The sequence below is a fragment of the Amphibalanus amphitrite genome, unplaced genomic scaffold, assembly GCF_019059575.1.
Source record: "Amphibalanus amphitrite isolate SeventyFive unplaced genomic scaffold, NRLGWU_Aamphi_draft 000027F_arrow, whole genome shotgun sequence".
In the NCBI taxonomy this organism is placed as follows: Eukaryota; Metazoa; Arthropoda; class Thecostraca; order Balanomorpha; family Balanidae; genus Amphibalanus; species Amphibalanus amphitrite.
This window is the reverse complement of record NW_024881523.1, coordinates 999,896-1,016,817: the sequence shown is the minus strand read 5'-3', so window position 1 is coordinate 1,016,817 and position 16,922 is coordinate 999,896. Positions and strand designations below refer to the sequence as shown.

At 46.4% G+C, this 16,922-nt stretch overlaps 1 protein-coding gene and 1 long non-coding RNA gene across 3 annotated transcripts in view; one reads left to right on the top strand and one right to left on the bottom strand.

Moving 5' to 3' along the window:
• The window catches only part of LOC122364332 (protein DENND6B-like), an 86,568-nt gene that overhangs the window by 23,576 nt on the left and 46,070 nt on the right, over positions 1-16,922 (bottom strand). The gene's annotated exons all lie outside the window — the stretch shown is intronic.
• Positions 800-7,507, top strand: LOC122364348. The gene is made up of 2 exons (XR_006253542.1): positions 800-1,111; positions 5,300-7,507. It is a non-coding gene; the product is annotated as an uncharacterized LOC122364348 (long non-coding RNA).

The window sequence follows — 16,922 nt, the reverse complement described above, 5'->3', positions numbered from 1 at the left end:
TGTTACCAGCAGCGGTCTGATGCGTCTAGACAGGGCAGTGCCGGACCCTCACAACATTACTGTAAAGTGTAAACCCAAGTGTGTGCGATCATAAAGCGGAAACGGACTCGGCCGCGGAAACATAGCGGCACAACACTGAGCACCGCCATAGAGGAGGAAAGTGAAACAAAAGCTCCCTAGCGGGTCCGGGGGCCAGGAGACAGCCAGGAGGCCGCACCCGTACGACCTACCGTTTTTGGACAGAGTCAGGCGGCGCGCGGAGTAAGTTACACTACACTGTATTGCCATTGGCAAATTGGTAGCCTATGAGTATTTACCTAGCGTTCCGCGATGCTCATTGGTTTAATGACCACGTTTTATTCACAATGACATCCAAATAATGCACTCTGTGCGCCGCAGTTGAACTGAAATGCATGTCGGATCTCTATCGTCGTTCAAAAAACCTGCATTTTCAAACGCTCTTACGCCAATGGCTACGTCGTCATATGTCAGGTTATGTTCGGCCGGAATCGGCGGATTTTGCGATCCAGCTGAGTTTTCGCGATCTAGCGAGCTGAATAAACATGACGATATGTGAAGACCTTCGCAAATTAATACGTAATATACTTAATTATGCAGGACCTCATCCAACCTGGAGCTACCTGCAGATCCTTCCCGCGTCCTGTTCCCCCTTGTGAGAGGTCGCAGTCCGCAGCAGACGCTGGACCCAGCCGGCAGCCAGGACCGAGCCGTCCGCGTCAGCTCGACATTCAGCCAGGACCGAGCCGTCCGCGTCAGCTCGACATTGTGGAGAAGGAAATCATGCCTCCCACTCCCGATGGAGGCCCCAAATGTCGGACCCCCCTTTTTTGTATCTGTCTGGGTGTCTGGGGCGCATAGCGACACGGGACAGCCGGCTCGCTGGCCGGCTGCCCGTCCGGTCACGTGCTTGCGTCCCGACACCCACCATAAAACCTATGTTCTCTAAATACACTCTCTCACTTCTCCTCTACCGACTGTGACGCCAACACCATCCGCGGACCCCGGCTCCGACGAGGGCGGCCGAAATGGCCGGCCCACAATTGGTGCCAGCGGTGGTGGTTGGTTGTCGGTGGAGGACTTTTGGCTTCAGGTGAGTTCTCTTTTAAATTAATTTTATTTGCTATTTGCAATGTTTGAAATTTGAGATTTGAGATTTGATATTTAGTTCCATTCGTTTATCTATGTGATTTTTTTTTTCATTATTTGCTAGGCTAACCATGGAAGATGCTACTAGGAATTTTAGTATTGAGTACAACACCCAAATGAAAGATATTTTAAGGCGAATTGCTCATTTAGAATTAGCTGTAGCAGAAGAGCTTATTGTTCAACAAAATCAAAATCAATTAAAATCTCAGAGCCGAGGACGTGATCGTCAATCTCGTCAGCAAAAATGCCGTTATCGACCTGTTCGCTCAAAATCACTCCACTCTTCGCGTCATTGCTGTCAAGAAAGAAGTCATTGCTGTTCAAATTCTTATCACCATGAATTTTCGAGCTGTCACCGGAACTTTTCACCGCGTCGAAACTTTCGTTCTCTGAGCCCAAACGGGTTCCGCTCACTGCACTAGGGGATGAGTGCGTGAGCGTCGCTTCAGATGACAGGGACCGTTCAGCACATCCCCCGGTTTTACGTGACGTCAAAATTTCGGGTCAAGCTTGTTCAGCTCTTTATGATAGTGGAAGTAGTGTCTCTTTAGTTTCAGAAAAATGTCTGCAAAAATCTGGTTTAGAAGTAGCTTACGAACCTCCCAGTGTCTCTATTCTTGATGTTACTGGAAATCCTATTGACGTTGTAGGTGAAGTCAATCTGAACATTAGCATTCTTGGTCAAACGGTTCAACACAAATTTTTCATTTCAGCAAAAAGTTTGCCATTCAAATGCGATATAATTCTCGGAATCGATTTTATCATTGCTCACAAATTGATTTACAATCCATCGAGTCGTTCAGTAAACTTTCTAAAACCAATTCTTTCTTCCAATGTAGTCGAAAGACGCTCAAAACGTCTGAGTCCCAAAAGACGTAAAAGAGTACGTTTTCTTTTATCAACAAAGGACAATGAAAAATCTGTCGATCAAATCGTTTATCCTGATAAAACGGTAGACATGTTCACAACTGCAGAAAAACATGCATTGACTATTGATGACGAAAAGTCATATCCATTATTCGTGAAACAAACAGTAGAAATTTCTGGTTACAGCGAAAAATTTGTACGCGTAAAATTACCACATTTCCTACAACCAAATGAATTTCCATACCTAATTCAAACGCATTGTGATCAAAGTATTCGAGACATTCAGGTTGCCCGTTCTATCAATTTCTTGGAAAGTTCAGGCACGCTTGTACGCGTGATTAATGCTTCAAGTAACCCAGTCATTTTGAGAAAAAATCAGAGAATCGCACAAGCCCATCCGACCAAAAAGTACCCCTTCAGTCAGGTCACAGACCGACCCCATCCCACCAGACAGAACGCTGACCTTGCTCAGTACCATGGGTCAGTCAGTGCCTGTCAAACAGCGCCGTCTGTTCCCAATTCCGCCAGCGTCTCGTCAGAACAAAAAACGGTCGCTGGGCCGGACTTGGCTACGTCAGACACCGGACGCAGAACAGAGATAAACAACCCGACGACCTCTATCCCGAGGATGTCAGGGCACAGGTCTATCAGTGACATTGATTTGAAACACATCCCAGTACACTTTCGTTTTAAATTCCGTGAACTCTTAGACAAACATAGACATGTCTTTGGAAATGATATTTCTGACATACAACAGACAGATGTTTACAAAAATCACAATGGATTCACACACACTCCGGTTGATCAACGAACAAGTCTCCCATTTGCTCATCGGCAGATAACTAAGGAAGATATAGAACGCATGATAACAGCCAAAGTTATCAAACCACTTGTCTCACCATATAACTCTCCAATCATTCTTATCAAGAAATCAAATGGTCAATATCGCCTCGTTTCAGATTTGCGACTTCTCAACTCCAAAATCAAGGATGACAAGTTTTCTCGTTCATTTACATCACAGGTCAAAGATCAACTTTCTGACTGTGAAGTTTTCTCTACCTTGGATTTGCTTAGTTCATTCTACAAAATTTCTTTGAATGAAGCTTCAAGTCATTCTACGGATTTTACAAATGATGACGACAAATATCATATGAACGATAAACCAATGGGCCTTCGTTCAAGTTCCTCCGTTCTCAACAGAGGTTTGCAAATTGCACTCAGTAGTCTTCAAGGCATAGATGCATTTTTATATGTTGACAATATTCTTATCGCTAGCAAAACGTACGACGAGCATTTAGAAAAACTCGACAATATATGTTCTCGTTTAGAAGAAATTCATCTTGTGATCAACCCCGAAAAGTGTGAATTTATGAAATCTCAGGTGAAGTATCTGGGTTTCACACTTGACAAACATGGAATTCGTCCAGATGCATCCAAATTACAAGCGGTACAACATTTCCCTGTACCAGAAACAGCGAAAGATGTTCGTATTTTCCTTCGGTTTGCGAACTATTATCGCAGACACATTCCAAAACTGGCTGAGCTTACTGCTCCGTTAATTCATTTGACAAAGACAAATGTTGATTTTATTTGGTCAAAAGAGTGCGAAAAAGCATTCTCATCGATAAAAAGGTCACTACGAAAATGCGCTTTATTAATATTTCCAAATTTCGAAAAAGACTTCTACCTATTTACACACACAAGTGATTTCGCCATTAGTGGCGTACTTGAACAAAAATATGGTGATGAATTTCACCCAATTGCTTTTATTAGTCGACAGCTTAGCAAAGCTGAAAGAAATTATTCTACTTCAGAAAAGAAATGCCTTGCAATTTTATGGTCTTTTGATCATTTGCGATCTTATCTTTTAGGTCATGTCACTCATGTCATGACAGATCATTCACCATTAAAATGTATTTTCAAGTCAACTCATCTTAGCGGTCGTTTAAAGAAATGGTTAGTAAAACTATCAGCGTATGATTTTGATGTCACTTATCTACCAGGTATTTTGAATGTTACAACTGATCATTCGTCTAGTGCCGAATTAGATACACAAAACAAAGCAGACTTTCTTGGCCATGTCTGCAGAAACCACAGGATGGACAAAAGAGAAAATCAAAGCTGAACAGCGAAAAGACCCAGATTTGATGCCAATCATTGATCGCCTCGTGAAACCGAAAGCTAAAGGCCCTGATCTGAAGCTGAATGAATCTCTTTCCAACTTTTTCTTAGGTTCAGATGGCTTACTTTACCATGTAGCCAAACAAAATTCCAAGATTCATCAGTTTATGAATCAACTTGTAGTTCCAAATTCAATGAAAAAACTGATGCTTGAGAAAGTCCATGACACTCTTTCGTCAGGACACAAGTTACTTAGAAACATTCTTTCCAAAATTAGCCTTCAATTTTACTGGAGGAACATATACTCCGATTTCAAAAAGTATGTAGACTCCTGTCGTTTTCACATAAACCAAAGTGCTCACAGATTTTGGACAGAGCACTGTAACATCAATCGTCAAGAAGACGATCAAATCGACACCTGCGTCGACTCACAGTCTCTCAGCAACGAATCTGCCATTCGTTCCGTGTGTAATGCCTCACAGAGCAGCAACAACGGTGCACGTTCACCTGTTACACTGCCGGCAAAGCCAGGGACGTTGGTGACTCCTTCTGAAGAGAATGGGATCGACCAGAGTGATCTTACACGGCTGGAGGAAGATTGGCGAAATTGTCGAGCAGGCCGAGAGGTTAGTCAGGCTGATCACCTGCGGTATAACCTCTGGTCTCGCAAAAACATACGCCCCCCAGACCGTCAAGAAGGAATATAGCGCTCACATAGCGCCCATTTAGCGCTCAAATATATTATTTGCCTGCAGAAGACATGCTGCGTTACAATGAGGTTGACGAGGTCCCTCCCGCGCATGTTAATAGCCGACGTACGGCCAATAATGGTGACAGAGATCCCATTTCACGTGATGCGAACGAAGGTTGATGATTACGTCCCTCGCGCACACCGCCAGCCAAAGGCTGAGCAAAAGGTTTACTCAATGTAAACGGAAGAGATTAATTGCAATTTCATTGAGCTCAATTCATTGTAAATAAAGCATCCACGATATATATGCTAGTATGAGAGGTGAATGATTCTCATTTGTATGATTGCCAAAACCTATGTTGTCGCTTCCTGTTGCCATCTTTCATTCCTTTACATATGTTGCAATGTCAAAAATGTCTTGATACTGACACATTAGCCCTGTTTCTTTTTCAGGTTCGTGCTTCTTGTGGCGGAACGAGTGCAGCGTCAAATAATACCCAAAGGACATGCATGCTTCTCGATATTCCCAATTAATTAACAGTATACTTTATCGAACTAACTACTAATTAGCTTTAATTTTGGTCATCTGGTGAACAAAAAACGACTTCTATAACATTGACCAATAACGTTTGGCCATTCTGAACAATTTACACCAGCGAAAGTAATAAGTGGCAATAAAAAATTGTCCACAGAAAGTTTGCCAATTCAACAATTTACAGCGATATAACTACATTAGAAGTATTGCTGTTTGCATGCCTTCCCAAACGATTTCACGGGTATGACGTGATACACAGATGCACTCGTTCAGAAGACGCCACTCTTTAAAAGGACTTCATTTTTTTCAACCGTATATTTTTTTTATTAAATAACAAGTAAGTTCTAACAATAGTTAGATATTCCAATAACACTTTAACCCACTAAAAACATTGGCCTCTTCAATTTATTCGTTAAAAATAAGTCACTTGGCAGTACTATTAAAACCGGTCTTTTGCTAGTCATTGGCTCATTAGCCCCATTTTTTTTCCTTACTACTCACTTTGCGACGTAACCGATCTCTCGATCGACTGACCGGCGGTACTGCCCGTTTTTAACAATCATTCAATGTTTTGCTATCCGCTGTGTCAAAAACATGTCTTCCGTGTCATTTATACCATGATGTCTTCCAATGAATGTTCAGCCTTCACAAAGTTCATACTGCCGTTTAATCACACTATATTGTTATCACACACCAGGGAAAATGTATCACTGACCGGCACAGCGATAGCACAACATGATAACAAAAAGTATATGTGGATGCATGTTTGAATACTTGGACACGGAAACAAATTCGAATGTCCTACGGACCCAAATGTTTTGGCCTTTGAAAGTCCATGGGTTCCGTGGCACGCCTGGGGAAGCATTACGACACTTGTGTCGCCCAGTGCTACGTGCCTTTTGTACAAATGTTGTACTGTACAGCTGTAAATATGAATGACTGTTTTGTATGATGTATATGTTGGGGCATTGTTTCGGCACATTTTAATTCGGTTCTTTTTCTATTACAGGCCTTGCGTTTCTGTTACCCATCTGGGAGTGGCCACTATCTGACTCCCCGAGCATCGACTACGGAGAAACGCCGATACGCATCACAGTCTGCAAAAGCTGGCTGATGATAGTCATGATGGGATCGGACGCTCATCGCCGACCCGTCTGGCTGTCTCAGTCGCTCTGCATCTGATCCACGAATCACACACTGCAACTGCGGACGCCATCACCGCCTGCAACGGCTGCAACTGCAACCAGCAGGTGGCCTAGGTCCAAAGCCAACGCCTGGCTGACCCACATGGCCGCCTGCCGTCGCTGCTACCTCATCTGCTCATCGTGCCTCGCTGTTCTCCGTCCGTTCGTCCGTCACTGTCGTCGCCCGTGCCAGCCGCCATCACCATGGCTGAGCACAACTCGTCGCCCGCCCGCTGTCGATGAACAACACGGCTACCGGCACCCTCGCTAGCAACACCAAGTTCTGGTACGCTGACGTCTCCGGTATCAGTGCTGTGCGGCGGCAGCCAACGCCTCGTGAACGGTAAAGGCCACACCGTCACGGCGCACCATGGCCGCTGCCCCTTCACAACCAGCTCAGACGTCAGCACCCAACAAGCAGAGGTGTCTGGTCCCACGCATCGACAACGGAACACCATCGCGGCGACGATAACAGCGACGACTACAATGACGAGACAACCAAACCGGAGAGCAGCGACAACAGCAGCAGCAGTAGTAGCAACAACAGGCGTACCAGTACCAGTAGCAGCAGCAGCCGTACCTGCAGTAGCAGCCGTACCTGCAGCAGCAGCCGTACCTGCAGCAGTAGCAGTCGTACCTGGCGTTCCATGCGCGGTGTCATACGTGGATCTATGCAGTTAGGATCGTGATTGCTTATTGGTCGCCTCCTCTTGTCGGCTTGTTGGGGGAGGAAAGATATGTGGAGAAGGAAATCATGCCTCCCACTCCCGATGGAGGCCCCAAATGTCGGACCCCCCTTTTTTGTATCTGTCTGGGTGTCTGGGGCGCATAGCGACACGGGACAGCCGGCTCGCTGGCCGGCTGCCCGTCCGGTCACGTGCTTGCGTCCCGACACCCACCATAAAACCTATGTTCTCTAAATACACTCTCTCACTTCTCCTCTACCGACTGTGACGCCAACACCATCCGCGGACCCCGGCTCCGACGAGGGCGGCCGAAATGGCCGGCCCACAACATTCAGCCAGGACCGAGCCGTCAGTTCGACGCTCAGCCAGGACCGAGCCGTCCGCGTCAGCTCGACGCAGCAGACCCGCTCGAAACAGATGTTCTGTTTTTTGGACGGTATCCTAAACCATCCTAAACAGATGCTGCTCCTCGGTCCCCTCGCCAGCGGCGCAGGTAGAGGTTGTGGCTTATGCCATTTGGATTATTTGCAATTTATGGGATATGACCGGCAGCAAGTGCTTTATTTGTAATTGGCGCAAGAAAAGGGGAAAACATGGCCCAGAGGAACGAACCTTGCACAGGTTAGTAGGATTCCAGGACAAAGCTTCGTATCGCAAATCTTCGTCAATCAGTTTTGAGGCAAAACAAATCAACAAAACTTAACCTAAACCTACCTAAAATAACCTAATCAAACCTATCCTAGCCTTGATTTACCCCAACAAAACAACTTAAAGAAAAATTTCAATGGATGAAGCTTTGTCCGGACGAACATTGCTCCTGATGCGGTTAGTAGACATATCCGGACAAATCTTCGTCCATTGAAACTTTGTGAAAAATAGTTTTACTAGTGCAACTCAAGGCATGGATAGATTTGATTACTATAGGGGTGCTAAACATCAATTAGCACTTGCTAATGTGCACGAGTATTTTCGTTAGAAAATTGATGTGTCTGTTTTGGTCGTGATTCAAAAAATATACTTTGCTCGCTCTCGTATACGTTACGTACGCTACGATATCTCCCTTACATGAAATAATGTGCTCGTGAAGTCGGTGTGACTCTCCGACTTGGAGGGGGGCTGTAGGGGTGCTAAACATCAATAAACACGTGCTACCGTGCACGAGTATTTTCGTTAGAAAATTAATGTCTGTTTTGGTCATGATTAAAAAAATATACTTTGCTCGCTCTCGTATACGTTACGTACGTTACGATATCTCCCTTACAATTACCAGATTATGTTTTGTTTGATTTAGGTAAATGATTTGCTGAGCCTCAAAACTGATTGACAAATATATGCGGTACAAAGATTTGTCCTGGATTGTATATTGGTGTTATTAAAAACCTTCAAAAGATATTTATTCATTTTAGGCAAAGCTAAAACTGCATAAAAAATAATCTTCAGTCTATTAATGATGGTCATTTTGCAGAGCAACACTGAAAACATGATGATAATTATGTTGTGCTTTTGATAGTCATGTTTGTGCTCATTGAAAATGCCTAATTCCAGCAATAATATGCATTGTAATTATTTGAGCATTGTTTCCATCTGGGATGGCACGTCTTTCGATGAGTGTTCCTACATATCCTTCACTATTTCCTGACCTTGCTTTGGGCTCAGAATGGAAATGGGAACCAAACCAGGCGTGTTAACCAGTTGAGTTCTGTTACAGGATACCAGCTGCGGTTGACAGCCATGTCCATACTGCTTGGATGGCTGCGTTGGGGGTCACACTGGAGGACAGCAAAAATATACGTGTGTGCTCCAACACTTTGCGGTCCACGACTTTCAGCCTTCTGGAAACCTGAGGAAGTCAGCAGTTCCATCACTGGTAAGTGATATACAGTTGGCTTCTTGGGTAATGCCTCTACTTGTATCTAACCACCACCCCACGGCCCACTGTCACTTTCTGCAACATTCTGTTATTCAATACCACATATTTTTCCAGAGACATGCATATTCCTTATCCGGCAAAGTATGTATGGCGAAATTGCTCATCAAAATGTCAGTCATTTACTCAGCCAAGCCATGTGAGGTCACTAGTAACTGTCTAAAGTCCAAACAGAGTGTATGGTTTTTTTTTTTTTGCCTTGGTCAAAATTGGATGAGCCTGGTCCCTGAATAGGCAGTCCATTAACAGGCCTTGTAATTATGACAATACATTCAAGATACTTGTATGAAGATTGCATTCCAAACCTTATGCAATAATGCCATTCTCTGTATTCAGTCAGAGTAATAATACTAGTGCATTTCCATTCTGGTGTTTGTGTCAGAAGAGGATGAACGCTTCAATCAAACAGACAAGCGTGCCTTCATTGAGTTGGTGTAATTTGAAATTTTGTCATGGTTGTAGTCCTATTCCATGGCCTTCTAGAGGCTTTCTTTCTGGAACCTTTTTGTATCCCGTTGGCTCTGTAATGGACTTCCAATTTATACTGCCACGTATGATGCATAAATACCTCCAGCCTGGTATCAAAACCTTTTGTCCTTCTTTTGCTTCCTGTTTCCAGTAGCCATTCCCTATTTGGAGATCTGTTGAACCTGCCCTTCATTTCTGATCTACCATGATTTGTGCCACTATTTGTATTTTTGTTTTGCTTTTAGCACATCAAGAAGACCGCAAGACTGGCGCCTGCGGCAGGACCGTCCGCCACGGATCCGGCGTCTGCTGCCGGACCGTCCGCCACGGATCGGGCACCTGTGACGGATGTATCGACCCCGTCACTGAAACGGACTCTGAAGACACCAAGGTACGAACTGGGACTTAATAAACAGCATAAGCATGGGCTTAGTGATTATGTGACTATCATAAATTGCGAGATCAGCACGTAACGGACACTGAACAAGATCTTCGCGGCAATATCTGCTTAGTGTGAGCCCATCTTTGCTAAAAAAAGCAGTCGCTGAGAATTAGGAGGTCATGAAAAGAGAAGAAGGCTACCGTTTAACTTCCATTCCATTTGGCAATTTCCCGTTTAACAGCCATTGCTTCCGTTAATAAGTTGTTGCTTTATGCTTACCTGCCTACGGTCCTACAGGTCCCAGCCCCCCAGTGTAAAGACGAGCCCGGCGATGTCTCCGACACTGAATAGCCCACCACGCTTGAGCCCGTCGATTTGGGTGTCTTTCTCCTGGAAGATCCCGAAACCGAGGACAACGGGATCAGGCTGCCCACCCACCGCCGCTGTGCCGCCCTCACCTTAAAGGGAGATAATGAGCTTTCTTTTTTCTTTAATAAAAATTACTCGACATCTATACTATTTCTACTGTAGTTTCTATAAAATATGAAAATTTCCTAGCACATTTTCGTATGTGAAAAAGGCTTTTATTTTTGCAAAAAAGAAGCAGTACTTGCAGTACTTGTAACACCCACCGAAATGCGTTGTCCTTCTTGTCCTTCTCTATAAAAAAGTCGCAGTATATGGCGCTTTTGTTTCAAACAGCGACGCTTGGGTTTTTGTTTATGTTATCGCCTTGTCGTTGCTTGGTTGTAAGGATTCTAATTTGAATTAGAGTTAATTCGGTTTAGAATTAATTAGATTCGTACATAGTGCCTACTCTTCTTTGTTTCCAGGTATTATTTTGCGCCACAAATGAACGGCATGCGCCAGAAACGCAGCCAAATCTTGCGATTGCGACTACGAAATTCATTATTTTGGCCTCAGAGCCTGAAGCGAAAAATACAAGCATATTTATTTCAAAAAGACTTCAGGTTTGTCGAACGGTGTTATGAGAATTTTGATAACAGTACTGCATAAGTTTTTCAGTGATGCCGCAAAAGTGTTGTATCTATCTTCTTTTATTGTGCAGTCGGCGGGACCGATTCAAAATTGAGTCGTTGCTACTAAAATAGCAGCATATGGCCTCAGATGATGAACAGGAAAAATAGTTGCGTAAATTTAGACATAAACCACCCCCAAACCATGAATATCTTTTGAAGGCACTATAGACGACCATTAACTAACTAGATGTGATGAAGATCAAATGTAAGGAATACGCTCATTTTACAAAATTACATGCAAGTACCAAAAAGTGATGTAAGTACTTATTCAACGGTCATTTTCAGCGCTCCCCGCTAACGTGACTTCAAGTTGAGATATTTGCGGCAAGGTACCGCATTGAGCAAAATGGTTTTAATTTACATTATAACTTGTTGTGTTTTGTCAGAAAATGATCCTAACTCAGATTTTGTGGAAAAAGGTCATTATCTCCCTTTAAACCTGATGGCAGCGACAGACACGGTGAATGTGCCCACCTGGTCTGCATATGGTGTCGACTTTTGCAGCTATCACACCTGGACCGGTGGTGCACAACAGACTTGAAGACAAGCGTGATGGAGATGCTGCCGGCAATCATCTCTCCGGAGTTCTCCCGCCAGCTCTCCATGAAAGGACAAAACCAGAAGAAGGCGCTGGGAAGCACTAACGTCATCGATGTCCTGGCTGGTAAGTGGTTTACGGAAGTTACATGATTGTAGCTTTTGGAACTATTGCGTTCATCAGCGTTTTACGTAAACCTTAGTGATTTCATGGTCCTACCTCATATACTCAGATTTGTGCTACTATTTGTATTTTTGTTTTGCTTTCAGCACATCAAGAAGACCGCAAGACTGACGCCTGCGGCAGGACCGTCCGCTACGGATCCGGCGCCTGCGGCAGGACCGTCGGAACCTGATTCCTGATTCGGACCTGATTCGGCGACAGTACGAGGTAGAGACCGACATCACAGTCGCCAGGAGTGGGTTGGTGGTGGACACAGAGAGGCCGTATCTCGCCTGTTCCCCAGACGGTGTGGTACCCGACCGGGTAGTGGAGATGAAAGGCATCTTCTCCAGGAGGGAGAGTTTGATCTTTGCAGAGAGTGCTGATTGGCTGGAGCGTGACTCTAGTGGGTGTCTTCAACTGAATGCCCATTGCAAATACTGGTAGCAAGTGCAGGGGCAGATGGCCATAGTTGGCTGCAAGCTATGTGACCTAGTGGTCTTTACTGATATAGACGTCCGGGTGATCCAGGTCTCGAAAGCACCAAACTTCTATGTCCAGTCCATGGTCGTCCCAAGACTTCGTGCTTTCTACGAAAGGTAAGAACTTGAAACGTTAGGTGCCAAAAACATCTGCGCTCAAGTGATTTGTACAAAAAATCAGTCTTTGGAGGAGGATGAATGGTAAAAGCATCGAACAGTACTTCTGCATGCTTATTGCTTGGCATTTTTAATTGTTTGTTTATTGGGGCTTCAGGGCGCGCCGACTACAAGGTCATTTTGCGCCCAAGATTGGCATTTTTAATGGAATTCGTATGAGGTGAATTATTCAATTTCTGTTACACATGAGTGCATGCTTGTGTACCTGTATCATAATATACCTTCCTTTTCAGGCTCTATATACAGTGCATAAAGGAAATGGCTAAATTGATTAAAAACAAAATCCTCAGTGATCACAAGGCAGTTGCACGTGAAGAGGACTGCCTTATGCATCAAATGAAAGAATATCCTTGGTTGTACGACTGCAAACATCATTCATACAAGGACAAGTACAAAAAGCGAATTCATGGGCTGAGATCGCAAGTTTCTTTGAAGCAAATGCAACAGGTGGGTAAGAGAAAAACGCTTGCTATTGATGCTGCAGCTTGGGAATTTGTCATCAGCTTTTATCTCAATATTTATCAGCTTCCTTGCCAAAGGTTCACTTATCTATTTGTGCCAATAGTCCCCATTCATATGCCTCCAGAAAGCGTTCGGCCCTCTCTGAGCCCGCATCGCCGACGGCGAGTTCCGACGATGGGCCATTCGTGTCGCCCATCATGTACGCCCCTAACATGTCTTCCGCATTGTAGGGGGCAATGATGTGGCGCATGAACATTTTAGTCCTCGGCTGTTGGGCCAGCACTTTGAGGAGCTGGTGCTGGGATTCTCCGCCGCCGGTGCGCACTGAGCGGGGTGGTGGCAAAGGACAATTCGGAGACGAAGAAGATCAAGGGGATCCACATGCTACCCATCCCGCCGCACTCTGCCTCCCGTCCCGGCAGGCGGCAACGTATCGGCGGCAGTGTACCGCCGGCAGCGGTCTGATACGTCTAGAGGGCAGTGCCGGACCCTCACCGTTCGTCAGCCCGACGGGGCACACGCATATTACTATCCGAGTCCGGGGCCTAATAAGCGACGTAGCCTACTGTCGGCACTTAGAATCCTGGACTGCCCTGAGTGTGGTGACGTGGCCCTCTAACCTATGGGCTATGGCCTTTGCGGTAGTGTAGAGGACACTAAGCTCGCCGGCGGACTGCAGCTCTACAAGGAGTCGGGCAGCGGCCCCGCCGGGTACGGAGCACAATAAAGAACGAGATTACTGTAAACCGAAGTAAGTGAGATGGCGGAGCGAAAACGGACTCGGCCGCGGAAATATAGCGGCACAATGCTGAGCACCCCACCAATACGGCGTTCTCAACATATCAAGTGGTGCGCCACTTTGGGCGATGGCTATTGTGTTCGGCCCGCTATGGCACTGGACTCTGTCCTTTATGGTATCTCCCATCCTCCGATCCAGAGAATGAAGAGCCTCCTGCAACAGAGTGGTAACTCCGACGCCTACACTCAGCTGACCGAAAGGTCTGCCGACCAAATCAACGGACCAGTCCAGCCGCTGTGGGAAGGAGACTGTGGCCCGACAGTCTGCGTTTCCTCCACCGATAAAACATAAAGAGAAGTGGAGAACCTGATTCGGCGACAGTACGAGGTAGAGACCGACCTAACAGTCGCCAGGAGTGGGTTGGTGGTGGACACAGAGAGGCCGTATCTCGCCTGTTCCCCGGATGGTGTGGTACCCGACCGGGTAGTGGAGATGAAAGGCATCTTCTCCAGGAGGGAGAGTTTGATCTTTGCAGAGAGTGCTGATTGGCTGGAGCGTGACTCTAGTGGGTGCCTTCAACTGACGGCCCATTGCAAATACTGGTAGCAAGTGCAGGGGCAGATGACTTTAGTTGGCCGCGAGCTATATGACCTAGTGGTCTTCACTGATATAGACGTCCGGGTGACCCAGGTCTCGAAAGCACCAAACTTCTATGACCAGTCACTGGTCCCAAGACTTCGTGCTTTCTACGATGGGTAGGAACTTGAAACGTTAGAAACCAAAAACATGTGCACTCAGTGACTCAAGTGATTGGTGCAAAAATTAAGCCTGTGGAGGTAGATGAAGGGCAGAAGCATTCAACAGCACTTCTGCATGTTTGGTATCTTTTTGTGGAATTCATATGAGGTGAAATATTCAATTTTTGCCACACAGTGCATGTTTGTGTACCTGTATCATAATATACCTTCCTTTTCAGGCTCAATATACATGCATAAAGGAAAGGGCTAAATTGATTAAAAACAAAATCCTCAGTGATCACATGGGCCATGGCAGTTGATTGGTGTCCACGTGAAGAGGAGTGCCTTATGCATCATATGAAATAATACCCTCGTTTGTGTAAGGGTTGGTCATCTGCCGGCCGCTGCCCGTGGCCGGCGCCCGTTGTGTGTCGGCCGTCGATTGGTTGGCGGGCCGCGCCGGGCAGCCGGCGGCGCTGTCATTTGACCTGTGCTGGCGAGCGGCAACCGCGGGCCCTCGCCTGGGAGTCGGGACCGAGGGGCGGTCCCGGGTGGCCGAGCTATGTGGCTGTATCGTGCGGCGGGAGCAATACAGATATTGTGCAAGAGAGGACTGACTCTTCGGCTGGTGGCTGCCCTGACCACAAGATAGACCAAAGCCTACATTTGTATGCCTGCAAACATCGTTCATACAAGGACAAGTACAAAAAGCGAATTCATGGGCTAAGATCGCAAGTTTCTTTGTAGCAAATGCAACAGGTGGGGAAGAGAAAAACGCTTGCTTTTGGTGCTGCAGCATGAGAGTGTGTCATCAGCTTTTATCTTTTATCTCAATATTTATCAGCTTCCTTGCCACAGGTTCACTTATCTACATTGTATTTGTGCCAATACTCCCCATTCATAGGCCTTCAGAAAGCGTTCGGCCCTCTCTGAGCCCGCATCGCCGACGGCGATTTCCGACGATGGGCCATTCGCGTCGCCCATCATGTACGCCCACAACATGTCCTCCGCATTATGGGGGCAACGATGTGGCGCATGAACATTTTAGTCCTCGGCTGTTCGGCCAGCACTTAGAGGAGCTGGTGCTGGGCCTCTCCGCCGCCGGTGCGCACTGAGCGGAGTGGTGGCAAAGGACAATTCGGAGACGAAGAAGATCAAGGGGATCCACATGTCACCCATCCCGCCGCGCTCTGCCTCCCGTCCCGGCAGGCGGCAACGTATCGGCGGCAGTGTATCGCCGGCGGCGGTCTGATACGTCTAGAGGGCGACGTGGCCTACTGTCGGCAATTATAATCCTGGGCTGCCCTGAGTGTGGTGACGTGGCCCTCTGACCTATAGGTCAGAGGCCCTCTGACCTATAGGTCAGAGGGCCACGTCACCACACTCTGGCCTTTGCTGTAGCGTAGAGGACACTAAGCTCGCCGGCGGGCTGCAGCTCTGCAAGGAGTCGGGCAGCGGTCCCGCCGGGTACAGAGCACAATAAAGAACGAACATTGTTGTAAACCGCAGCAAGTGAAATGGAGGAGCGGAAACGGACTCGGCTGCTGAAACATAGCGGCACAACTCTGATCACCACATCAATATGGCGCTCAGAACATATCAAGTGGTGCGCCACTTTGGGCGATGGCTATTGTGTTCGGCCCGCTATGGCACTGGACTCTGTCCTTTATGGTATCTCCCATCCTGCGATCCAGAAAATGAAGAGCCTCCTTCAACAGAGTGGCAACTGACAACTCCGACAACTACACTCAGCTGACCGAAAGGTCTAACGACCAGATCGACGGACCAGTCCAGCCGCTGTGGGAAGGAGACTGTGGCCCGACAGTCTGCGTTTCCTCCGCCGATAAAATATAACGTGAAGTGGAGAACCTGATTCGGCGACAGTACGAGGTAGAGACCGACCTAACAGTCGCCAGGAGTGGGTTGGTGGTGGACACAGAGAGGCCGTATCTCGCCTGTTCCCCGGATGGTGTGGTACCCGACCGGGTAGTGGAGATGAAAGGCATCTTCTCCAGGAGGGAGAGTTTGATCTTTGCAGAGAGTGCTGATTGGCTGGAGCGTGACTCTAGTGGGTGTCTTCAACTGAATGCCCATTGCAAATACTGGTAGCAAGTGCAGGGGCAGATGGCCATAGTTGGCCGCGAGCTATGTGACCTAGTGGGCTTCACTGATATAGACGTCCGAGGTGACCCAGGTCTCGAAAGCACCAAACTTCTATGACCAGTCACTGGTCCTAAGACTTCGTGCTTTCTACGATGGGTAGGAACTTGAAACGTTAGAAACCAAAAACATGTGCACTCAGTGACTCAAGTGATTGGTGCAAAAATTAAGCCTGTGGAGGTAGATGAAGGGCAGAAGCATTCAACAGCACTTCTGCATGTTTGGTATCTTTTTGTGGAATTTATATGAGGTGAAATATTCAATTTTTGCCACACAGTGCATGTTTGTGTACCTGTATCATAATATACCTTCCTTTTCAGGCTCAATATACAGTGCATAAAGGAAAGGGCTAAATTGATTAAAAACAAAATCCTCAGTGATCACATGGGCCATGGCA